General features: G+C 35.2%; 1 protein-coding gene and 1 pseudogene across 9 annotated transcripts in view; one reads left to right on the top strand and one right to left on the bottom strand.

Moving 5' to 3' along the window:
- Positions 1–8136: 8136 nt before the first annotated feature.
- LOC105088977 (putative ribosome-binding factor A, mitochondrial) lies at positions 8137–9533 on the bottom strand (annotated as a pseudogene).
- Positions 9534–21163: 11630 nt separating this feature from the next.
- The window catches only part of RNF111 (ring finger protein 111), a 77124-nt gene continuing 76080 nt past the window's right edge, over positions 21164–22207 (top strand). For 4 of the 9 annotated variants that reach the window (XM_031452983.2, XM_031452982.2, XM_010979952.3 and 1 more), the window contains exon 1: positions 21174–21625. The gene's annotated coding sequence lies outside the window, so the exon portion shown is untranslated. Of the gene's footprint in view, positions 21626–21677; positions 21964–22207 lie in introns of those variants that run through there. The other 5 variants (XM_010979954.3, XM_010979953.3, XR_010380840.1 and 2 more) reach the window with 4 other exon arrangements.

The following is a 22207-nucleotide window of genomic DNA, read 5'->3' as shown; positions in this document are numbered from 1 at the left end:
TTTCAGCCTTTCACTATTACAAAGAACTATTTATATTTGTTATAGATTTGTGTGTAGACTCCATTTTCCTGGGACAAATGCCCAAGAGTGTGAATGCTATGTCAAAAACAAAAGGTTAATATCCCTAATTTTAAAAGAGCTTTTATGCCAAATAAATAAATAAATAAAAGTACATAAATAAAAAGAGCTTTTAAAAGTAGAGAAGAAAAAGTTATGTGCTATGGATGTTCACTTTTTAATAAACTGCCACAGTTTTCCAGGGTGGCTGTACCATTTTATAGTCCCACTAGTAATCAACAAGACATCCAGCCTTTCCACATTGAATTTTTTTTAATTCAGCTGTTTTAATAGGTATATAGTGAAGTCTCATCAAAAGTTGGCATTTTAAATGACTAAAGTGAACCCATTTCTAATACCAGGTTGAATTCAAATGGATTAGATATTTAAACATGAGCGATGAAATCATACAAGTCCTGGAAGAGAGCATTGGTGAATTCCCAGTTCCTGGCAACCAGTGACCTGACTTCTGTCACCATAGTTTTGCCTTTTCCAATTTGTCATATAAATGGAATCATATAGTATGAAGCCTTTTGGTTTTGGCTTATTTTACATGGCTTAATGCTGTTGAGGTCCATCTATGTTCTTGCATGTGTTACTGCTTCCTTCTGTTTAATGGCTGAGCAGTATTCCATTATATGGTTGTACCATTATTTGTTTATCCATTAACCAGTTGATAGGTATTTGAGTTGTTTTGAATATTATGAATAAAGCAGCTGTAAATATTCCCACGCAAGTATTTGTATAGATATATGTTTTCATTTTTCTTGGATACATACCTAGAAGTAGGTAGTATGTATATTTGACTTAAGGAGAAACTGCCAAACTGTTTCCCAGATATGTCATTTTCCATTCCCACCAGCAATATCTGAGGATTTCAGTTGCTCTAAATTCTTATAAGCACTTAATATGCTCAGTCGTTTTTATTTTAACCATTCTAGTAGATATGCAGTGTATTTTATTCTCATTTTAATTTGCATTTCTCTTATGGCTAATAATTTTGGGTATATTTTCATGTGTTTACTTGCCATCTTATATGTGATGAGATGTCTATTCAAATCTTATTGCTCATTTTAAAAATTAGATTGTTGTCTTATTATTGAGGTTTTAATTTTTTAATAGTATGCATATAACTCCTCTTTTAGAAATGTGACTTTCAAATATTTTCTACTGTTCTCTAGCTTGTACCATCATTTTATTAGGAGTACTTTCAAAAAACAGGACTTTTAAACTTAGGAAATCCAGTCTATCATTTTTTCCATGATTAAGACCTTTTACATTTTATCAAAAAAAAATTTGCCTAACACAAGGACACAAAGATTTTCTCTGATGTTTTCCTCTAGAAGTACTATAGTTTTAACTCATTTTGATCCATTTTGAGTTAATTTTTGTATATGGTGTAAGAGAACAGTCAAAATTCACTTTATTACATATGGTAGTATAACTGTCACATCACCATTAGTTGAAAAAACTATTCTTTCCCCGTTGAAAGAATAGTTGGCAACATTGTTGAAATCAATTGAACACATATGTTTTGAACTCTTTCTGAATTTTCTGTGTTCCACTGAGCTGTGTGTCTATCCCTACGGGATTGCCACATTGTCTTGATTATTGTAATCTCATAGTAAGTTTTGAAATGAAATAGTGTGAGTCCCCACATTTGTTGCCTTTTTGAAAATTATTTTACTATTCAAGGTCCTTTATATTTCTATATAAATTTAAGAATCCATTTTCCAATTTCTCCAAAAAAAAAAAAAAGAACTGTAGGATTTTAGTTAGAATTGGGTTGACTCTTTAGATCAATTTGGAGAGAATTGACATCTTAACAATATTGAGTCTTCCCAACCGTGTATATGGTGGTATTTCTTTCCATTTAGTTTGATCTTCTTTATTGTTTCTTAGCAATGGTTTGTAGCTTTCAACATACAAATTTTGTTTCTATCTTGTTAAGAGTTAGCCAAAAATATTTTGTGGGTTTTGATGCTATTGTAAATTGTTTGGTTTTCTTAATATAATTTTTCAGTTTTTGTTACTAGTATACAGGCTACAATTAATTATAGTTTGACTTCTGTCCTTATACCTTTCTAAACTTACTTATAAGTTGTAGCCACATTTTGTAGATTTTTTTCTAGATGGAGAGTATATCTCCATTTTTAATCCATCTGCCTTTTATTTCTTTTTCTTGTCTTATCTCACTAACTCAGAACTCAGAGTAATGATGGATAGAAGTGGTGAGAGCACATATAGTTGCTTTGTTCCAGATCTTAAGAGGAAAGCATTTAGTCTTTCAACATAAGTATGATGTTAGCTATAGGTTTTTCATAGATGCCCTTTATCAAGTTGAGGAGCTTTCCTTCTGTTCCTAGTTTACTGAACATTATTATCATGATTGGATGTTGAACTTTATTAAATAATTTTTCTGTATCCATTGAGATGATCATGTGGTTTTCCCAAAAGTCTCTAATGTGCTAAATTATATTGATTAATTTTTTAATGTTGAGCTAAACTTGTGTTCTTATAATAAACTCTAATTGGAAAACTAAAATTTTTCTTAAAATTTTTTCAACCCATAGGTTGTAAATTATTCTTTTTAATATGGCTGAATTATAGTAGTTAATATTTTGTTAGGGGTTTTTGAATCTGTATTTGTGGGGTATGAAATTTCCTTTCCTTTAATATCTTTATCTGCTTTTGGTGTCAGGGTAATGCTGGTCCCCTAAAATGATCTGGGAGGTGTTCCTTTCTCTTCTATTTTTCTACAGTGTGAACAAAACTAGTATCATTTCTTCCTTAAACATTGGGCAAAGTTCCTCATGGAAGCCCTCTAAATCTAGAATTTTCTTTGTGGGAAGTTTTTAAGTACAAAATCAACTTCTTCAGTAGACATATGGCTCTTCAGGTAGTTTATTTCTACTTGAATAAGCTTTGGTAATTTGTGTTTTTCAGGGAATTTGTCCCTTTCACCTAAGTTATCGAAAACACTGGCATAACTGTTCCAGGTGAAAAGGAAATTTTTCTTCTTCTAAGAGACAAGAATATAACGAAATGCCTTTGTTTTCCCTTAACATATTAGGTTGGCATGGAGCTAAAAGTTTGTTAACTTGTTGTGTGGTCAAAAATGTCTTGTCAAGATGTGCTCATGCAATGCTGATTAGAGAATAAGTTGACCTCTGTGGAGATCAATTGAAAATATATAACAAAATTATAATGCGCAAATCCTTTGGCCCAGAAATTCTACTCATAGGTAATAATGTATTCTTATAGGTAATGACATACTTACGGGAAATAACATGTGTACCAAGATATCTATTGCAGCATTGCTTATAATAGCAAAATACCCTAACCTGAAAATTAATCCATGAACATTCATCAATGATATGGTTATACAGTAGAATATTCTGCACATATTAATAAGAGTGATAGATCAGTACATATACTACTGTGGAAAGATCTACAGATCAATTAAAACACAAACAAACAAAGCCAGGCACCAGAGGATAATGTGAATGGTGTGCTATCATTTGCAAGGGAAAATATTACGTTTGATTATGTATAAATACACAAGGCATCATCTGATAGAATATACAAGTAACTTAATACTGGTTGCTTCATAGAGGTATAATTTTGTCTTAGTCCATCCAGTCAGCTTCAACAAGAGCACCATAGACCTGAGTAGCTTATAAACAACAGAAATTTATTTCTCATGGTTCTGGAGGCTTGGAAATTCAAGATCAAGGTGCCAGCAGATTCGGTGTCTGGTGAGAGCAGTCGAGACAAAGGGAGCTCTCTGGATTAGTGCCACTTTTTATAGGGCATTAATCCTATTCATGAGGGCAAAGCTCGCTCAATTACCTCTCAAAGGCCCCATCTCCAAATACTATCCCATTGAGGATTATGTTTCAGCATATAAATTTGGGGGAGACACAAACTTTCAATCTATAACAAATTTGCATGCCATTTAAAATGTACAATTTATTGATTTTTAGTAAATTTACAAAGTTGTGCAACCATTCTCACACTCCAGTTTTAGAACATTTCTACCAAACCAAAATGATCTCTGGTGCCCATTTGTGGTCAATCCTTGCTCCCAGCTCCAGCCCTAGGCAACATTATCTTTATATAGATTTGCCTTTTCTGTACATTTCATATAAATGGAATCATATAATATATGTTATACATCTGGCTTTTGGGGGGTTCATCCATTTTGTAGTCTTTATCAGTTCTTTGTTCCTTTATATTGTTGACAATGTTTATATATAATGGCAATGTTTGTATATATGTATGTATACACACACACATATATATAATTGTTTATCCCTGAGCTATTTGATAGACTAGGTTGTTTCTACTTTTTGGCTATTATGAATAATGCAACTATGAAAACATATATATAAGTCATTGTGTGGACATATGTTTTCATTTTTTTTGGATAGATGTCTAGGAGAGGAATTGCTGGGTTTTATTGTAAATTTATGTTTAATTTTTAAGAAACTGCCACAGTTTTCCAAAGCAGCTGCACTGTTTACATACCCATCAGCATATATGAGGGTTTCATTTCTCCACATCTTTTCTAACACCTGTTATTGTCTGGTTTGTTTTTTTTTTTTACTATAGCCATAATAGTGGATGTGAAGTGGTATCTTATTGTAGTTTTGTTTTTTTAAGTTTTTGTTTGGGGGAGGAAGTAATTAGGTTTATTAATTAATTAATTTTTAATTTTTTAATGGAGGTTCTGGGGATTGAACCCAGGACCTTGTGCATGCACTCTACCACTGAGCTACTCCCTCCTGATTGTAGTTTTAATTTGCATTTCCCTAATGACTAATGAAGTTGAGTATCTTTCCATATATTTATTCCAGCCATTCATATACTTCTTTTGTAAAATATTGCCCATTCGTAAGTGGATTATTTGGGGGTTTCTTTAAAATTTCTATGACTACTTTTCTATTTCTGGAATTTCTAATTGGTACATTTTGCATCTATTTACTTTTGTTTACTTTCTGTTTTATAATTTCTTGTAGAAGTAACATTTGCTTCTTCATTGATCTCCAAGGATCTTCAACATCATTGTGTTTTCTTTCTGTAGCTTTTTATTTTGAAAAATTTCAAGCATAGAGGAAAGTGGAAAAATAGTATAGTAGACACTCATTAATTCTTCACACAGCTTAATGTATCTCCCATCTCCTTTATGGCTGATGCTCTAAAAAAACCTTGTCCTAGGCTACTCGAGACATAGCTGTTGAAATCATTCTCACACATCACGAGTTTCCCCATGTAGATGGTACTGGTGAATAGTAGGGCTTATTCATGTCATGCAACAAGTGGTCTCTTTATGACTAGTAGTAGGATGTTCTAAAATCCATGGTATTTGTCTTACCTAGCTCTTGGATTTTGGATAAGCTATACCAGCAGGACAGGAGAGGATAGTATGTAGGAAATCTTACCAGTAGATGAACACTCTAGCAAAGCTCTGAGCTTGCCTTGGTGAAAAAGCGAAACCTCCTAGCCCTAAACATCCTGGAAGGTTTTTCTAGGAAGAAATTATGAAACAGTTTATTACCAGATCCACACTTTGACCTTTGTCAGCCTCCCTCTTATGTATTTCCTGTTAACTGGGCTCACCTCCTTTCTTAAAGAGTTGTGGAAGGATCTCACCATGGTATAGGTCTCCTCAGCTTCCTTCTCTCCATGAGACTCACCATGCATGTTGTTAAGAATGATGTCTACTGTCACACAGTGTCTTTTTAATGACAATAGTTCTTTCAATGAAAGGAAAATTTCTGCTTCTGAGACAATATTACCTTATTGATACTCATGAACCTTGTTACTGACTGCATTTCCCTATTGGCTTTAGCTGAAAGGAAACTAAAATTAGATTCGTGGCTCATGTCAAGAATTTGTCCAGGACTCCATGGTGTATTATTTCTTTGTCATAATTATCTCTGGTGAAATTTTCCTATCTTCATTTAATTTGTCATTATTTTTCTAAAGTCTTACTGTGTTTCAGTTTCTAACCCGATATTACATGTGTTCGTATAAAGCTCTCATAAATACTGTTAGAGAATAGGGCTGGGAATGTTTAAACACAGAAGTAAATACAATGAAAGATGGTTCATTTAAAGTGGCACTTGTAGCAAGGAGTTAGTGAATATTTCACATTTTAAAAGTCGTAGTTTCAAATTTTTAGATTGCATCTCTGAGCTCATCATCTTATTGTTAAGACAGGTTTTTACTGCACAAACCAAAAATGAAACAGTGGAAAATATTCTTCATGCAGCAACAAAAATATTTTTAATGTGAAACATCTTGCCTTTGTGTACTCATTCCTTAAACACTTAATATTGACCATGGGCAAGTAATTTAGACTTTCTCAGCTATTATTTTCTCATTTATAATGGGAATAATGCCTACATTTCACTTAATGACCAATTCAAGGAGACAATATCCTCTAAAATGAAAAAAAAAGTTGACTATTACTACTAATTAAATTGCTATAGGATATAGGAAAGCTACTTGATCTCTCTAGGGTTTACTTTCCTCTAGGGGAAAATAGGATGACGGAACTGGATAATTCTTAAGACCCTTTACAAATCTTCATTGAATTATTCATTAACATTCATACAAAAATGAGTAAAACAAAAGATGTAGCCTTTACAAGGTCACAGTAAAGTAAGAGACAGAGGGTAGTTGGATTAATTAATAAGATGTGATAAGCGCTCTAACAGAGGGTATCAACATAATCTTATCGATACAGAAGAGGGAAACACGAGCTCTAATTGCAAAGCCAGAGGAAGAGTCAGCGGGTGACATTGACTTTCTTTGTTCCTTATTTTAGGGGAAAAATCATTAGTCTTTCACTATTAAGTATGATATTAGCTGTAGGCTTTTTATAGATGGCTTTTTTTCGATTGAGGAAATTTTTTTTTCAATTTTTCATTTGCTGTGAGTTATCATGAGTGGCCATTAATTTTGCCAAATGATTTTTTCTGAGTCATTTGAGATAATCATATAGTTTTTCTTTTTTAGGGTGAGAATATGATGAATTACATTGACTGATTTTTAATTATTACATCAACCATGAATTCCTGTGATTAAACACACTTGGTCATGATACATTGTCCATTTTTATGTATCATCAGACTTGATTTACTAAAATTTTGTTAAGGATTTTTGCATCTGTGTTCGTGTTCTCAAATTTATTCATCGAAATTTTCTTTTAATATCTTTGGTTTTGGTTTAGGGTGATGCTGGTCCCAAAGAATGAGTTGAGATATATTCACTCTTCTGTTTTCTATAAGAGTTTATGTAGAACTGGGATTATTTCTTCCTTAAATATTTTGTAGAATTCACCAATGGAGCCATCTGGACCTCAAATGTTCTTTAGAGAAGTTTTCAAACAATGAGTTCAATGTATGGATTTAAAGTGATGTCCTCTCTCTCACTCTTGATGTTGACAATTTGTTTCTTCTCTCTTTTATTAATCCATGAATGGTTTGGTTACTGGTTTATCTGTGTTACTGATATTCTCATAGAACCGGTTCTAGGTTTCACTGATTTTTTTCTATTTTTTTTTTGTTTGTTTTCTATTTCATTGACTTCTGCTCTTATTTTTTCTACTTGAAATGTTAAAAAATTTTTGCCTTCCAAAGTAGAGTTCATTTGTGTAAATATAATAACACAGTACATAGACCTAAACATTGTACAGACTTTTATGGAACTGCTGGTCTGTATTAGTCTAACTTTCCGAAAGAAGCTTATCAGCAGAGCTGATGCCTCACAGATACACTTCTTCATACTGTGTAACCAATTAACTTGATTCTTTTTTATCACCTCCTCCCTGTGCCTCCAGTTTCTCTTCTTCTAGTAGTTTGCATTCGTATTCCAGTGTGTGCTCCTCCAAAAATGCATCAGCATAATCTGGATCATTTACACTCATTCTACCCAACAGATACTTCTTACAGAGGGCGGTGGGTGGGGAGGCGCGCGGGGAACGTAATCATCCGTGAGGGGCTTTGCTTTCTTCTTTTCCTTTTTCATTTGCTTTGTTAACTCAACCAATTATTTCTGCTCTTATTTTGGTCAGACTAGGCTTAAACTTCCAAGCATTTCTGTCTTGCTTTTATATTCAGTTATTTGCTTGCTGAGTGTCTTGTGATTGATTCCACACAGACTTGAGTGCACAGCCAATTCCATGACATCAGATCATGATGGACTGTCATAGGTTCCTTTAAGTCACTTTGTATAAAGTCTTCTTTTTCATCCGAGGTCCACAAAGGGCAACTGCCAGTAACTGATCCATCTCAGCTAGAGCTGCATTTTGTCTCAAACAGACACTATAGGCAGCACATTCCTCCGGGTCTGCTGAGACATCAAATGGTGCCCCACAAGTAAAGCACTTTTCTGTAAGATGGTTTCTGTGTGGTCACTCTGTTCAGCAAAAAGAGTTGTCTTCCAGTACACACAGCAGGCTGAAAGGTCTGCAGTCAGAGAGACCTTGAAAACTCCACATTCAGGTCATAGATCCCTTGGCTCACTTCAGAGGTGTCCAGCAAATCTGTCAGTGCTTTATAGAGAAGGTCATCCAGGGCCTTGAGTGCACATGGTCCTCCCTCTTGGGTTTCTTTGAAGTATTCTTCTTTAGGAGTTCCAACCTGGATGATTGGAAGTCAAGAGAAATCCTAAGGAAAGACCTTCATACTAAACATTTTTCTAATTCTAGAATTCTAACAATTCTAGAATTGTCAAAAATCATGAAAAACAAGGAAAATTTGAGAAACTGCCATATTCAAGAGAAGTCTAAAGAGACACAAATGAAATATTTTTGAGGAAAATTTCTTTAAACAAGTTCTCATTGCCACAAGAGATGAAGGAGTCATGGAGGCCTCCAGCCCAATTGCTGTGTAGCCCCATGGCCCTGTGGGAGCCCCACGGCCCTCCAGCTGGTGCCCACATGCCTTGATGATGATGATGACGATGATGATGATGATGTTCTTCCTGCTTGATTTAGATTTAATTCACTCTTCTAATTTCTTAAGATAGAAGCTTAGGTCATTGATATTAAAGCTGTTTTCTATCCTAATATAAATATTTGAAGCTATGAATTTCCTTGAAAACAGAGCTTTGATGGCATCCCATAAATTTTGAGTAATTGTGGTTCTATTTTCATTCACTTCATAACATTCAAAAGTTTCTTTTGTGAACTTCCTTGATCCATTGGTTATTTATGTGTTGTGTTTAATTTTAATTCTTTGGGAAGATTTTCCAAATATCTTTCTGCTATTGAATTCTAGTTCACTTCCTTTAAGTTGAGAAGTACTTTGTATGAATTCAATCCTTCCGTATTTAGGACTTGTTTTATGTCACAGAATATAACTGGTAAAACTTGGTAAATGTACCATGTACACTCGAGAAGAATGTGTATTATGCTGTTCTTGGATGTAGTTCAGATTTTTGATACCGTTCTTCAGGTTTTCCATATCTTTACTGATTTTTTAAGTCTTATTTGTTTATCAGTTATCAACAGCAAAGTGTTAAAATATCTAGCACTAATTGTTAATTTGTGCATTTCTCATATAAGTTTTATCAGTTTTTTTATTAATGTACTTTGTTTTATTAGATGCATACATATTTAGAATTTTTATAGTCTGTTAATCAATGTGAAACTTTTATCATTATGAAATAACTTTATCTATGATAACATTTGTTTATCTGAAATCTACTTTACCTAATATAGCCATTTTAACTGATTAGAGTTAGCATAATATATCTTCTTCCATCCTTTTACCTTTATCGTATCTGTGTCTTTTAGAGTTCTGGTAGGCAGCATATAATTTTCTTGCTTTTTTTAATCCATTCTGACAACCTCTGCCTTTTAAATGGATTATTTATACCATATACATTTAAATTTATTGTGATTATTATATGCTTGAGTTTAAATCCACCATCTTGTTCTCTATGTATCTCTTCTATTTGTCCCATCTGTCCTTTGTTCTTTTTTTCTCTTTTTTCCTGACTTCTTTGCATTAATTGAGAATTTTTTATGCTTCAAGTATACCTTCTTTATTGGCCTAGTAGGTATTCTTTTTATTTTTGTTTTTAGTGGTTTATATAGCATTTACAGTCCAAATATTTAACTTAGTCTCCTTCAAATAATATTGAAACACTGTGTATACAGAATAAGTACTATAGAACGGCATACTTCTACTTTTTTCTCTCCCATCCTTTGTCATGCAATTACCTTCACTATATAACAAACTCTAAAATATATTGTTATAACTATTGCTTTAGACAGTAAATTATCTTTAAAATAATAAAAAAAAGCCTTTTGTATTAATCTTTATGTTTACTGTATATGGTGTTCTTTATCTATTTTGTGTATCCAAATTTCTATCTGTATCATTTTTCTTTTACCTGAAGAATTACTTGAACATTTCTTATAGTTCCAGCTTAAAGATGGTAAATTATCTCAGATTTTATAAGTCTGCAAAAGTCTTTATTTTCCTAAGTTTTTGAGAGATATTTTTGCTAAGTATAGAATTCTTGGTTAGCATTTCCTTCCCCTTTAATGCCTTTAAGATACCACCCTACTCACATTCTTCTTGCATTTTTTCTAATGAGATGTGGCTGTCTTTCTTGTACTTTTTCTTCTATATGTTGTATCTTTTTCTCTGCTTGCTTTCAAGATTTAATCATTGGGGTTTTTTTAACATTTTTTATTGAGTTATAGTCATTTTACAATGTTGTGTCAAATTCCAGTGTAGAGCACAATTTTTCAGTTATACATGAACAAACATATATTCATTGTCACATTTTTTCAACATTGTTTTTGTTTTTAAGCAGTTTGATTATTATATGCTCTAGTGTTGTTTTGCTTGAGAGTCCATTAAACTTGTTCGATCAGTAAGTCATATTCTTCACCATACTTTGAATATATCCTGGCATTTCTTCAACTTCGTCTACTCCAGATCTCCTCAGGGACTCCAGATATACATATATTAGGCTACTTGATATTTTCTCACAGCTCGTTGATGCTCTGTTCATTTTTTCCCATTCTTTTTTCCCCTATGCTTCATTTTAAATAGGTTCTATTGTTTTTTCTTCAAGTTTACTGGTAGTCCAATCTAATGTATTTTATATCTCAGATACTGTATTTTTCACCTGTGGAAATTTGATGTGGGTCTTTCTTACCTTTTATTTTTTATTATGCTCGTGTTTCCTCTACCTTCTTAATCAAATGGTGTATTTTTTAAATAGTTATTTTAATTTCCTTGTCTACCAATTATATCATCTGTGTAATTTATGCATTTCTGTTGATTTCTATTCTATTTCTTTCCACTTTGGCTAATGGAAAACACAAGTATTAACAGCCCTATGTGAGTTCTAGAGATGTCTTGTGCACTCTCTTTGATGTTTCCTTTCCTATCCTTAGTAGTTTTCTCGTATGCATGTGTAGATCAGTACTCGGTCAAAGACTCAAGGAGCCCCTCTGCATTTCTTGAGTTTCCCCTCTCTGTGTGTGCAGCTTCCTCTTCTCTGGTTGTATGCTCTGTAAATTTTAGCTGCCTGGGCCTCCCTGGATCTCTGTCCCCTCAACTTAGTAAAACCACTGGGATCTGTCTGGGTTCTACCTCTCAATATCAGGCACTTGATGGGTTCACCTTCTTAGTTTTCCTTCTCTCAGGATCACTGACTTGTCCTGCTTGTTGTCCAGTATCTGGAAAACTGTCTCAAATATCTGGTCTGATTTTCTAATGGTTTGAGGCAGAACAATGGTGCTCTATTATGTCCTCATGGCATGAAGCAGAAATCCAGACCTGGCTTTTTAAATACTGATTTCAACTTTTGTAAAATTACTTATATTCTCAGATTCTCTTTCCATAAATCTGGTATGACAGCAAATGAAAAGTATTCAATCTTGCCAGGGATCAGAGAAATATAAACTAAAACTTTGGTGCTAAAATCTACATGGAAGATGTAGGAATTGAATGAAATAGTATGCATATTACTGGAATACATATGTATACATATATGACTGGAATTATTGACATGCAGATGCAAATCCAATTCTATAAATCCTGGGTTTGGGGCTTCCTGTGCGACACTCAAGTGGAGATGTAGAATAGGCAGTTGAACGTATATAGCTGATGCTCAGAAGAAAGATCTGGGCAAAGACAGAAAATTTTGAGATATCAGCATATACATGAAGTAGCATATAAAATTACTTAGGGAGAGAGTGAAATACAGTGAGCACTAAAGGAAACTCTACGACTGAAACTTGAAGGCAAGTTATTTTGCTTTAAATTATGATAAACTAGATAATTTGTACCTACCTTCCCAAAGACATATTTAGGAGCACTTTTTTTTTAATTGAAGTACAGTCAGTTACAATGTGTCAATCTCTGATGCATAGCACAATGTCCCAGTCATGCATGTACATACGTATATTCATTTTCATATTTGGAGCATATTTTTTAAATTGAGGTATAATAAATATGTAACATTACATTAGTTTCAGGTGCCAATTGAATGAAATAGTATGCATATTATGGGAATACATATATTATGTATATATATATGACCTAGGTACGTATGCCAATCCTAAGAAGGCAAATGAAAGACTAAGCTGCGCTTATGGAAGCCTTGCTGGGCTGAAGGAATGCAGACTGGTAGATGGAGCTCATCAAGGATGGTGACCCATTCATGTATAACTGAAAGATTGTGCTCTACACCGGAATTTGACACAACACTGTAAAAGGACTATAACTCAATAAAAAAATGTTAATAAAAAAGAAAAGGATAGTGACCCCGACCCAACTCTGGGCTAGGGCCATGACAGTGTACTCTTGGGAGAAAGGCTATGGATTATGGTCTCCCTTCACATCATGTAGTGGTGCAGCAAACCACACCTTGGTCCTGCCCTGCTGACCACCTTGAGCATGTGGCAGATACCAACAAAAACTGTGGGGAAGTTAATGCTAATAACTGATATCAGATGATTTCTGTAATAAAATTTAAGCACAGGTCCTGAAAACAAAGAGGCACATCAAGAGACAAAAGGTGCCATAAATTAGAACCAGCAGGAAAAACAAATAGCAGAAAAAGATTCAGAGGGACTCTAAAGATTGGAATTATCAGGCACAGACTCTATTTAAAAAAAAAAAACTGTGATTATTCTGTTCAAGGGACAAAATCAAACTTGAAATTTTTAGCAGGGAACTTTATACAATAAAAAATGACATAATAGAACTAGGAGGGAAAAAAAGAAATCCAGAAGTGAAATTTAATACCAAATTTTCAAATTTTTGATTAGTAGTTTAGTCACAAATGAACAGTGAATTAGGTGACAAATAAATTTCAGAAGAAACTCTGCAGAATGAAGCAAGGATTAATTAAAAATAGGTAATACAGTACAAAAGGCAAGAGACATGTTAGAAACAGTGTGGGGACCTAACCTGTTCAAGTAAAGTTCCAGAAGAAAAAGAGAAAGAGTGGATCTGAGGCAATATTTTGAAGAGATGATTGCCAATAATTTACTGATACAAGAAGCCCCACAAAGCCCAAGCAGAATAAATAAAAATAAATCCTCAATGAAACACATAAAAAGGAAACTTCAGTAAATCAAGACAGAGACAAATCTCAGAATAGCCAGGAAAAAAAAGACAGATTAACTTTGAAGAAGCTGCAGTTAAACTCAACACTGACATTTCAATGACAAGAGCTTCAGAAGACAGTGAAATGCCATTTTTAAGGTGCTATGAGAAAATAACTACCCCTCTACATATACTTCAATAAAGATGGCAAAACTGATACATTTTCTGAGAAAAATAAAAGATACTAGCAACAACAGATAAGCATTAAAGGATGTTCTATAAGTTGTTCATTATGCAGGAAGAAAATAATCTCGCACGAAAGATCAGATGCAGAAAGTGATAGACACCAAAGAAAACGGTAATTACGAGGATACATCTAAATCACATTGACTGTGAAAGTAGGGGTGTCAGAAAACAATCATGTGGCATTTAAATAATGTAGAATTACAATACTACATGGCAGAAATAACCATGGATGATATGTATGCATGTTGCAGGGGTCTACGTGGTAAGTGTTGTTATACCACTTATGAGTTCTTCCCCAGGAGGGTGATAAAGGTATCAGTATTAGGTTTTATTAAGTAAGGATGGCTTTGTTAAGGCGTTTCTAAAGTAACCACTAAGAGAAAACAGTGTGACCCCCAAGGAGAGGCCACTTTACACCCACTAGGATGACTGTAGTAATAATTTTTAAAAAGACAGAAAATAACAAGTGTTGGAGAGGATGTGGAGATATTAGAACCCTCATGTATTGCTGGTAGGAATGTAAAGTTGTGTGGCCACTGTGCAAAATGTTTGAGAAAAAGAGTTCCTCAAAAAGCGAATCACATAATGGTGGTATGACCTTATCAATTCCACTCTTAGGTATGCTCCCAAAAGCACTGAAAACAGGGACTTAAACAGATACTCGTTGATGAACGCTCATAAGAGCATTATTCACAGTAGCCAAAAGGTAGAAACAACCTGAGTGTCCAGTGAGATGAAAGAATAAACAGTTTTAGCATTTTAGAACTCTGTACTTTCTTTTCTCCATATTCTTTGTTCTCCCTTTCTGGAAATTCTGTTGGATATTTTACCTCTAGGATTGGTCCTCTTTAATTCTTACCTTTTCTCTCACATTCCTTTCCTCTTTGTCTTACACCCTGAAAAATTTTCTTGCTTTTATCATTCAAATGAATGAATTTTAATTTCAGAAATCATCATTTTAATTTCCAAGCACTCTTTCTTATTTTTTCATAGCATTCTTTTCCTGTTATAAAGAAGTAGTATCATTTTTTAAAATTTCTGAGGATATTAGAGAGGCTAAAATATTTTTCCCCTTCTTGTGTTAAATTATCTCTACTCTCTGCAGTTTTTTTGTTTTTTTTTTTTTTATGTTTAGCTTGGTCTCTTTCGCTTTACAGGTTTTCCTCAAATACCTGGCATATCTTGGTTTTCAATAAATATTTTTTGACTATGTAATATAAAAACTAAATGTGAAGTCTGTGTAAAAGGATGACGCCCACTGCCAACCCACTGCAGGTGTGAGCAGGTGGAACCAGTTAGTAACCAAATTGAAGTATTTAGCATAAGCTGTCACACCAGCTGCTTTTTATCTACTCAACTAGTTCAATCTGCTTGTTTTTCACTTTTGTTTTTAGCCTAGGACTTTAAAACCTAGATGCTGTATATTCTACATGGTTAAGAGAGGCGTGGAGAGGTTTAACGATGCCACATACAGACTTACAATTAGTCTGTTTCTATTTCATTTCTGCCTTTTTTACTTGGCCTCCCTTGTCTTTGGCATGAGTCCCTAGCTTCTGGTATATCAGCTCTGTAATTGGTACAGCCTCTCTGGTAATAGTTAATGGTGTAGCTTTTTTTCACCACTCTGCTACAACAGTTTTCTGACTTCTATTTGGTGGAATTACTTGCTTACTGATGACCTGCTCCCATCTGCTTGTTGTTTTGGGTTTGTACCATTTAAATTCCTTTATTGTCTGTCAGATGATGGCGGGCATGAGAAATACAGATGGCTAGTCTATTATTCTGCTAGCAGGGAATATTTAGTTGAATATTTTTCAGAGTATTTTCTGTATGTAGATCCTCTTAAATGTATATCTTTGAGAGACAAATGTGAGAACTTTAGATGTTCTGAAAAATGAACTTAATGTTGAGATGTTTTAGTCGTTTTGATTCAGTAGGTGGCACTCTTTCCTAGTTTAACTCAATCCTAAATTAGCGTTCGAAGGTTTCAGAGTAGAAAGATTTGATTTATCCTTATAATCCGAGTAAATAAGTTTTCAGTTTGGTCATCATTAACTTTGACCTATTTATACTTTCACAACTTAAAAATTTTGAGTAAATTTCAAAGTAAAGTATTAAATTAAAATCTCTAACCTTTCCAAATTTCTGATAGTGTTTTAGTGATTTATACTCTATCAAAAGTTAAAAATAATTACAATCTTATCAGAATTGCAGAGTATTAAAAGCATTCAGATTCAAGTTATTAAATATTTTAAAAATCTTTTTTTACAGTTTCATTTCATTCTCTTGTATATCCTTCCTTCTGAATAGTCCCCAAATATATCAGTATTTTAAATGTGTAGTATAATCTATAAATTCCACAAAGCACAAGCTCTGTTTCCAATCCTGTAATCCAAAATCTTAGTTAAGATACATGTTAGGCAATTAAACAAATACTAATACAGTTTAGGGAAACATTTAATGGTTTTGGAAAACTTTACATGATCTATAAATAACAAGCAAGTGCATAGAAATATCTTTACTTCCTGTTCTGAATTTGCAAATAATTTACCAGTATGGAAATCATGCTTGCAATTGTAATATTCACAGGGCTCACATAAATCTTATTAGGTCTGAAGCAAACCATAATATGTTAGAGCTCTAAGGGACTCTGGAGCTCATTAGTATTTTTACTGATTAGAATTTTGTGAAATTTTTTTATTGCTAACAGAAGTGAGCCCTTTAGAAATTATGTTTTTTAAAAACATTGTGAAAGCATTCTAAAAAGAGTTAAAACAACTATTGTAAAAGTTCATTAGTAAGCCTGTGACCAGTTTTGACCAAGTGTATAAAAATACTGGTAATTAACAGAACAAACTGTTCTGAGAACAACTGTCAATCAACTCGGAAACCTCAGTGTAACGCTAGGCTTACATAACCATAGGTGGATGGTGGCTTTCTCTTTCATTTTTCTCCAGTTGTATTTTTAAAATATGCTTTCACAGAACCACGTGGCCTTAAGCATGCCCAGAATTTGGCCAGATAGCCAGAAATATTTCAGGATACTTGAAGTCTCAAATGCTTATCTACAAAATTCCAGGCATTCTATGTCTCCTTGTTAGTCCATAATTTGTTACTTCCATTTTCAAAGATTGAGCCACACAGGTGGTATTAGTGCTTGATAATTCAAATATATCTTGAAGGTTGCATTCCAAAGACAATCAGAAAAACTTAAAAAAATGATAGGTATTCATGAAAATTATGCTGTCTTTTGAAGTTATCCTACCACCAAAGAGTGCCTTAGCTTTTCAAAATGATTCCATTAACTTCAAAACAATTTAATGGTAGGAAATAAGTGCTCTGCCTAATGATAACCTCACTTTCTGTTTTTCTGTCTCTCTGAATGTATAATAAAGATTATAATCTTCAAACTAAAACAGTTTCTACAATCTTACAGTCTGAAATCAAATTACATATATAGAATTTTAGTGAGGACCTGTATTCCTGAACTATATCAGCCCACTGAAATCCAATTTTGTGCAATCTATAAAATTTTTCTTTTAATTTCAAATTCCAGTGATACCATGGTACGTCCGTAAGAAAAAAAAATGTGAATCACTAAGTGTTCTGACCAGTGCATCTCTTAGGTCCTTTTAATTCTTGTGAAAACTTTCATCTGAGGAAATAGTCAATATTTTAAACAAGTTCCCCATATCCTCTATCTCAGTGCATTAAATCACCAAACTTTGCTTCATTTTCTTTCAAAGAGCTCATGAAGCCGACCATAACTACACTGTTCAGTCCTTTCTAAACAAGGACTTCTCAGTTGGAATCTTATTGGCATTTTGGGTCAGATAACTCTTTGTTGTGGGGGACTGTCCTATGCGTTGTAGGGTATTTAACAGTATCGCTGGCTTCAACCCCCTAGATGTCAGTAACAGCTGCCTAGTTGTGACAACCAAAAATATCTCCCGACTTTGCCAAATAACCCTTGGGGATCAAAATCAACTCCAGTTGAGAACCTCCATACTAAAATGTAGGACAGTTGCTGAAACTGCTCCTATTTACAGTTCTCCTTACTGCCAAACTCAAAGACATTTCATATGCTTGATCACCCACTTCAGTGTTGTAACTTTCTTCTCACTTGACCTGTAATCTGTTTAACTTTGTTCTGGTCTGTCCATATCCTTCTGGGACTCCTTTTCATTCCTCAACTTTTAAAATATCAGACTTCCGCAGGTATCTGTCTCCTCTCACTTATACTGTGGGTAACTTCATCAAAATTACGGCTTCGGCTATCCCATATAAGTTAATGAATCCAAATCTCGATCTTCAACCCAGACCTCACTGGAGCTCCAGACACATATAGCCAACAGCTTACTGGAATCTCCACTTTAGGTAAATGCTATCTCAAACCCAGTTTGCCCAATAAAGAAGTATTTCCTCCTCCTTCATCCTACCCCAGTTAAAAGTCCCAAATCCTCAAAGCTGGGTTTTTCAAGCCTGTGTCTCTTTCTTGAATGACCTAGCTCCCAACCATTTACCATAAATCTGGAAGCCTCTCCTTCTCCTTCACCTCCTATACCCACTTAGTTATTCAGTCTTCTTATCTTTTCTATCTGTCTCTTCCTTCTCATTTTCATTTCCACCACCCTCATCACTTTTTACCTGCAATTCCACATAGTATTTTCCCCTCTACTCTTGACTTTCTTCAATCTATTCTCTACTCTGCTTACATAATGTGTCTTGAATAGTCAAATCTGATTGTTATTCCTTTAACTGATTTCACTGAATGGCTTTCCATAATTTTAAGTAAAACTATAGTTCCAGCTCCTTATCCTAGCAAAAACAACCTTACTTAATCCATTTCTATCTACTTTTCTTCTCTCATCTCTTGATAGTTTCCTTGCATGACACATTTAATAGATCCTAGCAGAGAATTTGCTTCATGCTATTTCAGCTAGAGGATTCTGTACCTTAGCATGTGCCAATCTGATTTCTGCCTGCAATGCCTTCTCTATTTGCTGTATTTAACTGTGTTCATTCATGTTGCAAAATTTAATTTAAACTTTCTCTTGGTTTGACTAGTTTTTCATCTTTGTGTTCTCAGAGTACCCAGCATACCATCCTACCCCTTCCACATTATAGTGTAAATAATGGGTTTGCTTTCTGGGTCTTGGAGAATACTTCAAGTAAGGAAGTGGTTATGTATCTGGTACTCACAGTGCCCAGCACAATGTCTAACACATAGTAAGTACTAGATGTTTGTTAAACAAATGAATATACTAAACACCTGGACTGGTGCAGAGTATACAGAGAGGAATGGGTTGAATTTTAATATCTAAGATATTTCAGAGGCAGAATTGGAAGGACTTCTTGATTGATAAGAGGTAGGGAGTGAGGAAGAGAGAGTCATCAAAGATGACCATTATGTTTCTAGTTAGATAACTTGGTTCTATTGACTGAGACAGGAAAGACTGAGATGGATGGGGTTTAAATACTGTCTACATACATTTATTTATTATTTTGGACATGATGTGTCAGAGATGCCGGTGGGACATTAAAGTGTAAATAACATATCAAGTAAACAGCCATATGGGTCTAGATCCCAGTCAGTGCTATCCAGTAAAAGCTAGATCCCAGTCAGTGCTGTCCAGTAAAAGTGTAATGTGAGCTACAAATGTAACTTAAAATTTTCTAGTGGTCACATCTTAAAAGTAAAATAAATAGGTTAGATTAATTTTTAAGAGTGTATTTTACTTAACCTTGGTTTTCTCAACTGTACTATTAACATTTTGGGCCAGAGAATTACTTGTTGTGTAGGGTTATCCTGTGAGTTATAAGATGTTTAACAGCATCCCTGGCCTCTTGTTAGTAGATGACAGTAGTCCCCTCCCCCTAAAGTTATGACAAACAAAAGTGTCTCCAGATATTGTTAAATATCCCAGGGGGAGGAAAGGGCACAAAATCACCTCTGCTTGAGAACCACTGATTTAACCCAATATAGGCAAAATATTATTTCAACATGTAATCAGTATTAAAAATTGAGATTTTTTTCAATTTTTTGTATTGTATCTTTGAAATTGGATGTATAGATTTCACTTACAGCACTTCTCAATTTGTACTGGCCACATTTAGATGCTCAACAGTTAATGTAGCTAGTGTCTACCTTATTGAAGAGCACAGGTCAAGAGCTTTAGGAAGAAGCTCTTTCTGGTTAGGTCTGGAAATACAGGACTTTGAGAAGTCATGAATCGATAACAATTAAAACCTTGGCAGTAGATAAGATAGTCCAGGAAGAATTTTATATTTAGAATGAGAAAACAGGAGGATTGAGGAAAAACTCCAGTCCAATGCTTTTCCAGTTTCCTCACACAATCTGCTACCCTTTCTTCATATTATTATTTTAAAATATTTTCTTCACTGAACAATATGGAGAACATGAACAAAGAAAGGGTATTCAGAAAGATAAGCTGATGACAAAGGGAGGGAATCGATGTTTATTGAACACTTAATTGGTAAGTAAAGTTCGAAGCATTATATGAGCTGTCTTATTTAATGTCACAAGAACCCTTAGAGGTAAATGATGTCATCTCAATTTATAGAGGAGGAAACTGAGGTTGTTTGTTTTTGTTTTAGATATGCTTTAATTTTATTTCTTTTTAATTGAGTAATAATTTAATAATTGACATTTCTTTTTTTTTTCTTTTTTCGAAACAGATTTACAAAGGTCTAATCAATTAGCCAGCTGTAAACTGGCATCACTGGGATTTGAAAGAAAGTCTGACAGATTTCAGTCTACATCCTTTCCCCCTACATCCACCTAACGCACGTAATGAGGCATTTGCTATCTACTGATTTTTTTAATAAAATAATTAAGTAAGAAGGCGCATGTGACTGCAGTTAGTTCTCAGGATATTTATTACCACTTTTGATCTGATTCTGGAAGCAAATTCACCGTAACGTTGACGTACCATGATGTCTCTGTCATTAGCAAGTATGATTCGAGTATCACTTGCTATGAAAGACACTAAACCATGATGGTTTTGTTTAATTGTACCCTACGTATAGTCAATAACTCTGTGGTTAGTTGTAATTTATAGTTATGAAAAAATTAGCCAAGATGTAGTTAGTATTTTGTTTAAATACTGAACGCATTTCACCAAGGAAAATAAAATAATGAGCGTTATGACATCGCTCGGCTTCGCCAACAGACTGATAAAGCGAGTACAAAGGGGGAGGGCCTGGGAAGAGGGGGCGGGACAGTGAGAAACAAGAATCTGAGCAAGCGCAGAAACAAACAGATGTTAAGGGAGGCGTGAAGTCTCCTGCGTTCTCACTTTGCGAACTGTCGTAAAGCCCCGGAGTGTCGCGCTCGCTCGGTAGAGGAGGGATTGGTTAGGCGGCGGCGGCAGCGGCGGCGGCCGAAGACCATCCTCAGTGGCGGCGACGGTGGCGAGGTGTTCGGTCTGCGCAACATAGAAACGCCCGCAGCTTCGGGGAAGGAGTTGCTGTGGGACCAAGTCAGGCATTCTGAACCCAAGGCCAGTCAGCTGGGCCGAAGCAGGCGCTGCCGCTGGTACAGTTTTGGTGGCGGTGACAGACGCTGCTCTTGACTGTGGGGGCCTATCAGGCCAACGTCTGAGGCGCAAATCACTGGCTCTCGACGCATCCTCTTCCCCTCTTACCTCTGCTGTCTTCCTTCCTGGGCCAGTGATTCCCGGAGCCTGGAAAGAGGGTGGCTAATGATTAAGGTGAGGGGCCAGGGGGGAGGGGATCGATCGGAGGCCGCGCGTGCGCGCAACGGGGGAGGGGCCGGCCTGAGGGGAGAAAGAGGAAGGGCTGCGGCCGCCGAAGGCTGGGGTCGGCGACCGGCCGGCTGTTGCTGGCTCCACGGTCACTTAGGGTCTGCGTGTCCGCAGAAGACTGATTTGTGTCTCAGCAAAGCATTCGTCTACAGACACACCCACACCCCTCAGTAGGGGACTGTGGGTGAGGGGATTTCTCTCCCCTTTTCGACTCTCCCTAGGGTCTTAGGACGAGGGCTGAGGACTGAGGCGTAGGAGTGCGATTTGACAATGGAGCGATGAAGGTAACCTGCACCCGCGGTGTCGGAGGGCGCTAAGTCAGCCCTGACGGTTAGGGAGTCGGCTGCTTATGTGATCAAGGAAACGTAGACCGCGGAACAGAAGAAATACAGACGCGTCAGATTGTGTATAGAGTTGGCTTGCTGGTCATTAAAAAGGAAGCTTGATATTTTTTATGATTGTCCTTTGATAACTTAACAGGGACGGAGGCAGTGCTGTAGTAGAAATGTTTGTCCTATAGAGCAGAAA

Source organism: Camelus dromedarius, chromosome 5, assembly GCF_036321535.1.
Source record: "Camelus dromedarius isolate mCamDro1 chromosome 5, mCamDro1.pat, whole genome shotgun sequence".
Classification (NCBI taxonomy): domain Eukaryota; kingdom Metazoa; phylum Chordata; class Mammalia; order Artiodactyla; family Camelidae; genus Camelus; species Camelus dromedarius.
This window is presented reverse-complemented; position numbering and strand designations above follow the sequence as displayed.